Source organism: Chaetura pelagica, unplaced genomic scaffold (genome assembly GCF_000747805.2).
Source record: "Chaetura pelagica isolate M959 unplaced genomic scaffold, ChaPel_1.0 scaffold272, whole genome shotgun sequence".
Lineage (NCBI taxonomy): Eukaryota > Metazoa > Chordata > Aves > Apodiformes > Apodidae > Chaetura > Chaetura pelagica.
The window spans coordinates 529,794-539,419 of NW_009952445.1; the positions used below are offsets into that span (position 1 = coordinate 529,794).

The following is a 9,626-nucleotide window of genomic DNA, read 5'->3' on the forward strand; positions in this document are numbered from 1 at the left end:
ATTGCCCATAAAGGAAGATACATCTACCTGGAGGCACTGCTCCAAGGAGGTGCTCCATGGGGATTCACACTGAAAGGAGGACTGGAGCATGGGGAGCCACTAATCATCTCAAAGGTATTTTTCTTATTTTAAGTGAAATGCAAACAGGTGGGGAGTGCCAAATGATTTAAAGGGCAAGAGCTGTAAAATGGCACTGACATGCTGTGTGTGTTTGGCTTGGGTTTGGAAGCTGTAGGTTTGCTCAGGGGCTACATATTTGAGCAACACATCAGAGCTCTGGGCATTGTTGAACTATCCAAGTGCAGTTTGTGTCCCACAGGAAGTATCTTACCTTGCACAAACTGGCTCTGTTTATTACACGGCCGTGAATGGGAGTGAGAAGGGAACTCCCATGAGGTGATCTTGTGTCGCGAAGTCACAGTGTGCAGTGAGCATGTTCAGTCATCCATCACCACCTCTGCTGAAGAGGGAGGAAAGTGCTTCGAGTCACATCATGTGATGATGGCTACTTAGAAGTGTGTGGGGGGAAAGAGAAGAATAAATACTTGCACCTATTTTGGTATGTACATATCTTAGGCTGTGTTAGTGATTTTCTCACCCGGTGTACTCTTTACTTGCTAAATACCCAGCACACATGGTTGGCCCCCAAGATTTTTGCTATTTTCATTCTTCATGATTGAGTATTATCAAAAGACAACTAGTAGCACAGCACAAAAGGATATTTTGAGGGGAAAAAATGGGAGTTCCTTATTCTCATCAGAACTGGGCTATTAAAAGTACCCAGATATCTAAAGATGCAGATACTGAAGACAATGAATTTTCAAAATCATCAAATTTAATCTATGAATATTTAAGATGTTTGACCTGTGGTGCTAAAACTGTTTGAAAATAGGACTTAGGTAATTCTCAGATTTTATCTGTAGTGGTTCTTAACCATATTTCTTTTCTATGTCGTCCATCTGGTGCATTCTGCTTGTTAATAGTAGGCATTTATAAAGAGAGCTGCTAGGTCCATATATGCACTTAGGTCTATAATCTTACTCCCTTCTGTAAATTGGAACATATGTGAGGAATATAAAGGTTCAGAACCAATGTTGACTACAAGAAAATGCTAATACTCAGAATCAGTACTATTCAAATCCTGCAGCTCACTGTGCAGACACATTCACATGAAGACTGTCAGTCACTTGAATAGTTTGCTTGCAATCAATTATTTGTAATTAGTACATTTACATGTTGAAAGTAGAAAAATTGGGGGCTTTCCCTAACAGTTATTTCATCATAAAGGGATTCTAAGAAATTTCACATAATTCATCTTTCTTGCAGGACCTTCTTGGAGATAGCTTGGCATAGCCACAGGAAGCAAAACTAGCTTCACATTTTTCCCTTTTATAAACAGGAGGGGCTCACACTTCAGTCACATTACTCAGTTTTGTCAGCAGTGTTCTGCATTTGTGACAAAAAAGAATCATCTTTCTTGCAGGACCTTCTTGGAGATAGCTTGGCATAGCCACAGGAAGCAAAACTAGCTTCACATTTTTCCCTTTTATAAACAGGAGGGGCTCACACTTCAGTCACATTACTCAGTTTTGTCAGCAGTGTTCTGCATTTGTGACAAAAAAGTTCCTTTTTGCTTTGACATTCTTCTGTGATGTAAAAAGTGCCACCTTTTTTTGTTTTTCTTTTTTTTTAAACGAATTAATTTGGGGCAGGGAGGCAGAGAGGAAGAGATGGCTCTAGCTGCTGAACATGAGTTAATCTATGGGATTTGGTTTCCACAACAACCAGGCCCCTTAATGTCAAACATGCCTGGAGTGTGCATAGTGCCACTGGGAGCTGTATGACTTGTGCCTGCCTTCTGTGAAACTGCACTGCAAAAATGTGGTGGGTTTTATGGGGTTTTTTTGGTTGAGTTGGTATTGTATTTTTAACTTCTAGATACTTCTTGGTTTGTGCTCTCAGTGGTAGCATGTCATTGGATTGCTCATGCATGGGTGGTGCAGAGCTGGAGCACAGCTTGCACCTGAAGGCTGTGCTTTCTGGAGCTCATGCAGCACCTCTAGCTGTTCCCTGGTTTCAGCTGAGAAACACCTCTTGTGTTTGAATTCACTATGCTCTCTTCCGGATTATTTTCATATTAGTAATTTAGCTAATTACGTGTTCTTCTGATTATGCTGCTAAGTAATGAGGAATTGTGGGGAAATGATCCATTCAATAAATAAATAAATAAAATAAATTCTGTACTTGCACAAGAGCACTTAATCCTAGAATGGCTTCAGTTGGAAGGGACCATTAAAGACTGCACTATTTATGCAGGTATGCACTAGGAATGATACAATAACAGTTCTACATAATATTATCTAGAAATATCAGAAAATGTGGATGTCAGTTTTTAATTTCTGATTATGAATAATCAAGGTAGGAGTTTTCTTTTTCTTTTGGCTCCCTATTCTGTTTTTACACTACCCTAGTCTGCAATTACACTATATTTATGTCCCCTTAACTGTCTGCATTGACAAAGTGGTGTTAAATGGCCTTAGTGTAAATAAAAATGTCTATTTCAGCAAATATTTTATCTAGTACCCATGAAAGCTTGCAGCAGGACTTCAAACAAACTAACATGTATATATTGTTATAGAATAGACAGATAGCAAATCTGCTTGACTCCAGTAGTTCTTTCTAGGCCTCAGGAACTGCTGCTTATTTGGGACCCTCAAGTGTTGGCTGGTCTCAGCTTCAGACCAAAGGCTGTGATAGTTAAAAACTAAGATGACTAGTTTCCAGAAGGCCCAAAAACTGGTTCCAGCAGCCTTGAGCAGTTCTTTGGAAAGGCAGATCTTCCAACAACAATGTACCCAGAAATTACTCAAAAGCAATGGGAGCAAGTTGCCAAAGCCAGACCAGTGTTCTCCGATGGTAGTCGGTGCTGTTTTCGAGATGTACTTAACTGTGGCTTTCTAATCACCTTTAAAGTAAGAACAAGTTACCTCCAGCCTTTCAGAAAAGGCACCCTGGCTGTCTAGAGATACTGCTGTGCTGGAGTGCAGCAAGCCAGGCTCTCAGGGTGTGTGTGCTGGTCTGCACAGAGAGGCAAACTTACAGTTAAGGACACTAGTTAAGGCTTTGCTGAATCAGCCGTAATGCTCAGAACATCATGCAACCAAGTCTAAATCAACTTGTCAGAAATGTTGATTGTGCAGCTAACTTGAATTTAGGTAGTTAAAACAGATGACGTTTTTATGCTAATGTTATTCTTTTTTTTCCTTGTGGAAAGACAAATTTATACCGCAGCAGTTTTGTGACAGCCAATTCAAAGTCCTCAATACAGGTCTCTTTGTGATGTGCTGGAGGTGAGGGCAGACCATAAACAAATTTATTACATCCAGCTTACATTTTCCCCTCTCCTCAAAGGAAGCTGCTTTGACATTGCTTCTCAGTAATTTTTTTCTATCTTGTTTCTGGAGTGACTGTATGTCACCCAGCACATGAAAAGATGTAGACTCATAGTATGTTGTGATTCTGGCTGCACAGGACATTGAAAAGAACCTCCTGATTTTCAATGAAAATAAATTTGGAAATTCTAACAGTGTCAGCAAAATGGAAACTTGGGGTGTTGACTGTCCTTAGCTATTTTGGAAACATAAGCAAGTTCCCTTTGTCTTCTGGAGCTGTCTGTTGGGCCACAGTGCTTTAGGATTGTGTGGGTGTATTCTTGGTCTGCCACCTATTGTGAGGGAGCCTCAGAAACAGGCTTTGTGGAATCTTCCCAACTTTAATTTTTGTTGTACCAGGGAAAGGAGTGGAGGAATGGGAAAAAAATAGTGGCACATTCCTTTTCCACTGTGCCTGAAGGGAACATCCAAAAATCCGTACCTAAATTAGCACTAGAATGTCACTGGTTAGCAATGAGACAGTGTCCAAAAAGATGAATCAGAGGCTGCAAATTAGCAAAATATATTTTCCCTTTTGTATTGATTCTGTGGTACAAAACATGTTGTTAATGAGGAGTGTAGTGAGAATTTGAAAGGGAACTACAGTCCTAACATTCTTCCTGGGGAAGAGTTGCTCATTTATATGAGCTCAGAGAATAGCTGTCAATCAAATTCAATACTTAGAACTGTTCACACTTTTCCCCTGTGTTTTCGAATAAGTAAATGTCTTCTGGAGGTGAAGAGGACAGAGAAGTTGGTGGCAGGAGTAAAATGTCTCTCGAGAACAAGTATGTTAAGCTGATTTTTTCCCACCTGAGAGAACTTTGCAAGTTTGTAGACTTCAAAGAATCTAGCCAGCATCTCCAGGAATGTGCTGCTCATGGTCATCAGGAAGTTCCACCTCAACATGAGGAGAAACTTCTTTGCTGTGAAGGTGACAGAGCCCTGGGACAGGCTGCCCAGAGAGGGTGTGGAGTCTCCTTCTCTGGAGACTTTCCAGACCCATTTGGACACGTTCCTGTGTGATGTGCTCTGGGTGTTCCTGCTGCAGCAGGGGGTTGGACTCGATGATCTCCAGAAGTCCCTTCCAACCCCTTTGATTAAATACTACATTGGCAAGAAAGTTTTCAAGTTTTTTATTAGTTCGTTGTTGTTTTGTTTTGTTTTTCTTTTGTTTTTCCCCAACATCATAGTTTTCTTCTTTGGCCCATTAGTCTTTAAAAGATATTTTGGGATCATCAGTGTGTCACTAATAATTCAGACACAGTAGATGTCAAATCCTCCGTAGTGACCTCCACTTCTCTGTTTTGAGATCTTGGTTCTTATGGCTCAACTTCCATGTTTTTTAGTTATACCTGTTTAGTAATTTAGAGCCCTGTAATTTTGGCCTAGATTTGGGGAGATTTGCTTATAGTGGGAATCTCATTAAAGAAGTGGTTTCTTCACCTGGGACTAGAAATTTCATGAGAAATCCAAGCATGATTGCAAGTGATACTGAATGTTTAATTGGAACCTCATTTCCTTTGGCCTGAAAACCATGATCATGCCAGAAGCAAACCTGGTTTTTCATTTGCATATTACTTTTTTGGCCCATCCTGAGCTGTAAGATCAATATCACAAAAATGAAAAGCCTGACTGTTCTAGGCAGAAAAGGCAAACCAGTAACAGAAGCATTCATTCTCTCTTGATTTCCTGCAAGAATTTTTAATTTAAGGTAATTAACATTATTCAGTCTCAGCTCCTTTGAAGCCAAGCAAACTATTTCTACAGTCTGTTTCTCAGGGCTACGCACAAACCTTTGGAACAGTTTTAGCTGTTGTGGGCCTCTGAAATGTGCTTTTATTTTGAGTCCATGTTGATGATACTAACAAAAGAGTTGTTTCTCTTGCCTAGGAATTAAAGCCTGTAAAGTGTTCTTTCTCAGATAGTGGCTATGTGGGAACACTTTTCACATGCTGTGCTGTAGTTCATCAGTTCCCTTAACTCAAAAGGGCAGGTCCTTTACAGGGACCTCATGCCAGAAGCATGACACAAACTCTGAGGTTTACCTCTCAGCAGGGATGTTGGAAGCAAGAAAAGTTTAATAATAATCATAGGAATAGCTTGAGACAGAGCCTGAGAAATGATGTGTAATTCTTGCAGTGTGTTCAAACATTGTTAGGAGCCTGATCCAACTTCTGAAAAAATGATGTAGCCCTCCAGCAATTGGTGCTTGCAGGGGCTGGATCAGGCTGTCTTCCATGAGGCTCCCATGACTGTGCTGCTTCTGTTCAGGTATGATGCCTTGTTCACTTCACTTGAGTGACCTTGCAGAGCAGTTGGTGACATGTAATGAGAATTTTTCCTCCATTCTTGAAAAAACAAACACCAAAAGGCCATTCTGGACCCCAGCTGGCCCACAGACACCCCTGTCTCTGATCAAAACACTCACTGTTGTCCCCGTTAGGTCAGTACCAGGACCCCATTGCTTTGCCTTCTCAAATGCCCAGGGTCCCCATAAACAAAATTAAATTAGCTTACCCACTGACAGGCAAAGTTTTATTTCTATCCCTTCCCATCTCCATGTGTGTGAGAAAAGGCAATTTAGAAAGAGTTAACCTTTTTGTAGGGATGGAAGCACTGAAAAGATGGCCAGTGCTTGGATTAGAAAGGCTTGTCTGAAGTTGCCAGAGTCATGATAGAGTTATTCTCCTGGGCAGGAAGACATGGAGCTGAGTCAGAGGCATGGTGACATGTTCTATGATTTTATTATTAGTATTTTTTTCCTTAGAAAGTTTCCACACTGGTTCTTGCCTAATTAGATACGGACTTTATTTTTCTCCTCAGTGCTGAAGCATATCTTGGGGCATTTGTGTTGTTAATGTTTACCAAAAAATACCCCTTTTCACTATTTGTCTTCCAATATACTTTGAGTGGGCTCAGGAGGGTTTCCATTTCAAAGCCATTGTTATGCTCCTGCCTTCCTGCAGAGCACTCTCTGTACTGATTATGCATTTAGGGCCATAGATATGGATGTTCTGTGTAATATGACAGGCCCTTACAATTGTGTTTTTCTTGTATAAGAATAGAATAAGATGGTGTATAAGAATTGCCTGAGTGCTGATCTCTTATTGTTTAGCTACATCAGCTTGAAGGGCTCAGGGAGTTGACATGTTTGTTTTTATTCCACTTCTGTATTCACTGGGGAAGGCAGTAAGTGAACATGAAGTGGACTGTAATTTGTCTAGGGCTAAACCATAGTGTAATTGCTCCTGCTTGGTCTCAGTCCAAAGGCAGGTGAAAAGGTGGTCCTGTGAGTAAAAAGAAGTACAGACCCACCACTGATCAGCATCCTCTGAGGGTCATACTTTAAAAAATCAAGGCCCAAGACAGCCTGGTCAACAGAAATTATTTCTTCCTGATCCCTGTCTCCTGCCCCCCCAGTACTTCTTTTAGGTTTGACAATGGAGAGAGGTGTGCCCTGTCTGCTGGTGAGCTGAGCTCCCTGTGCAAAGCCACCTGCCTGCACAGCTGCCTCCTGCTGCCACACAGCAAGGAAACCAGGATGATGCAGACCTTTGCTTTCTGAGAAGCAGGAGAGAACTGCTGGTGGAAGACTTTGAAAAAGCAAAGGGGCAGGCAGGTCTTCACCACTCTTTCTTGTTTCCCAGGGCTCAGATTAGGGCCTCACGAAAGACTGCTGATGCTAGCACAAGGGACAGGATCATCTACCTTCTCTTAAAGCTAGGAGGGGGCTTGATGAAAAGGCTTCTATTGTCAGCCCCCTCCATTAGGCTGCAGCAGCTTCTTAGCACAAAAAGACTTCTGTTCACTTCCACAGCACTGAATTAGCAATTGCAGACAAACTGAGTGACGTGAGCAGTGCTTGCTGGGCATTGCTGCTGCACTGGCAAAGGCAGCAGGAGCTTTTCAGAGTGCAGCACTGCCTGAAGGGTTAGTGCCAGTTGGTCTGTGATGCATCACCCTGAGCCCATCCACCAAGAATACCATGGTTGTCCTGATGAACACAGATCAGCATGGATGAATCCCAGGATACACATACAACTCCATGATGTGACCTTTATGAACGGGCAAGGGGAAGGAAATTACCCTTGAAAAAAGTCATACCTCTGTGCTGACACAGGGGGGGATAAGGGCTGTCAGGTGTCTCCAGCTGACCAGTCATGCTGTCGAGTTGCCTCCTCACCAAGCTGTGAAGCTTTGTTCCAAATCTACAGAGATATCTGGTGTGAAAGATGAGGTCTTCACCACTACATTGCAACCATGTGAGTTACAAGAGGACCATATGCAGTGTAATGGCCTTCAGAGTCACCAGATGGTGTATGGAAGAAATAGTCTCACATTCTCAAACACAGAGGAATCCTGTGTGGTTAAGCATGACCTGTAATCCTTAGGGTCAATAAATGGAGCCCTCATAAATCCTGCCGTGGCTCTAGCTTACATGAAAGAGATTAGACAGAAAAATGCCATGTTTTCTTGTTTGCTTGGCTGTAGCAGGTATAACCAGAGTTAAGATTTGCACTGATCTTAGAATGAGAACCAGAGAATACACTCTTTAAGTCAGTGTTTGTGCTGAGTAGATGACTGCTTGTGAAATGGTCTTCTGCATTCAGCCTTTCCCACGCTTCTGGGGAGCTCAAGGCATAGGAAGAAAAAACCCATAATCGATAATAGAGCTGGAGCTGAGCTGATCTCATCTCAAATTTCATCCGTGTTTGCCTTCAGGATCTTTTGATGAAGCTCAAAGTTGTGGAGCATGAATCCAGCATGGATCTATTGTCCATGAACTACTCAGACTTTGCAAGTGAAAATGAGATGCGCTCTAATTTGCTTGCTGACAAACATTTGCAGTAAAAGAAAAAGTGTCCAGAGGCATTTGAAAATAGACTACTAAACCACAAAATCTTTGTGGCTTATTTGTGTATTTGCAAGGCCTTGAGCAGATCACCATCTAATGGCAGCACAGAGCATCCCAGCCAAGTGTCAGAAAACCCTGAAATATGTTGCTATCCAATAAGCCCAGGAGACAAATCTTTCCCACACTTGAGAGTTGAGAAAGTAAGCTTTGCCTTTGAGCATGAACAACAGAAACTGGTGGGAGATCTACCATCATTCAAGAGTCTTCAGGCTGCATTTCTGATTCTCTGATTCTGTGCCTAGGAGAGGTTATGTTTTCCTGTCTGATAAACCTGCCCTTATGCTTGGAACAAGGAATATCCAGTTATTAATAGAAAAATACAATTCAACAACAGAGCTAGCTTGTCTGCAGGAAGGTTTGGCATCCACTAGCTGCCTAGCACCCAGCCACCCATCTTGTATTTCTTTCTGTGAAGAGAACAGTGTGGTCTGCATTATAAATACCTGCATTATAAATCCATTGTGGGTGTTGAGCAGGACCAAACCTGCTTAAGACACGTGAGATGTGGAAAACAGACCCTTGGGTAGCCCCGACTGTCACACACCAGTGATGGAGCAAGGGGTGCTAGATATTTGGGGGTTCTCTGGTCTTGGCTGGAGCGGGATATTGGTCATCACTTTGTGTCAGATGAATATAACTCAGGAAGCATAGATTTTAAGTGCACAAGATATGCTTCTCCTTTTCCTTATCTTCTTACCTCACATAGGCTGCCCTAGTGGTGTTTGTGTCTCACCTAAACTGTTCCTGCCACCTTTGTAGTTCCTCTGAAAACCCTCACCTTTAGCTCACTTACTATAACTTGTTTCTGGGAGATAGCTGGATCATGTACTTCAGCTGGACTTGCCAGAAATGTGGCTCTTCATGGAGGCGTAGGTTAGAAGCTGATAAATGCCAGGAAGCATCTTTTCACCATGGAATCATAGAATCACAGAATATGCTGAGTTGGAACCCATCAGGATGATCGAGTCCAACTCTTGTCCTTGTGTAGAGCATCCCAAGAATCACACCATGTGCCTCAGAGCATCATCCAAACACCTCTTGAACTCAGGCAGCCTTGGTGCTGTGACCACTGCCCTGGGGTGCTGGGTCCAGTGCTCAACCACCCTCTGGGTGAAAAATCTTCTCCTGATATCCACCCTAAACCTCCCCTGATTCAGCTTCCTGCCATTTCCCCCAGCCCTGTCACTGGTCACAGGAGTGAAGAGATCAGGACCTGTCCCATCTCTTCCCCTGGTGAGGAAAGTCACAGACTGCAATGAGGTCACCCCTGGGCCTCT

At 42.4% G+C, this 9,626-nt stretch overlaps 1 protein-coding gene across 1 annotated transcript in view; it reads left to right on the plus strand.

Moving 5' to 3' along the window:
• Nucleotides 1-9,626, plus strand: part of SHROOM3 (shroom family member 3) — a 158,872-nt gene continuing 149,246 nt past the window's right edge. Inside the window, exon 1 of the mRNA XM_010008523.1 lies at nt 1-114. The gene's annotated coding sequence lies outside the window, so the exon portion shown is untranslated. The remainder of the gene's footprint in view (nt 115-9,626) is intronic.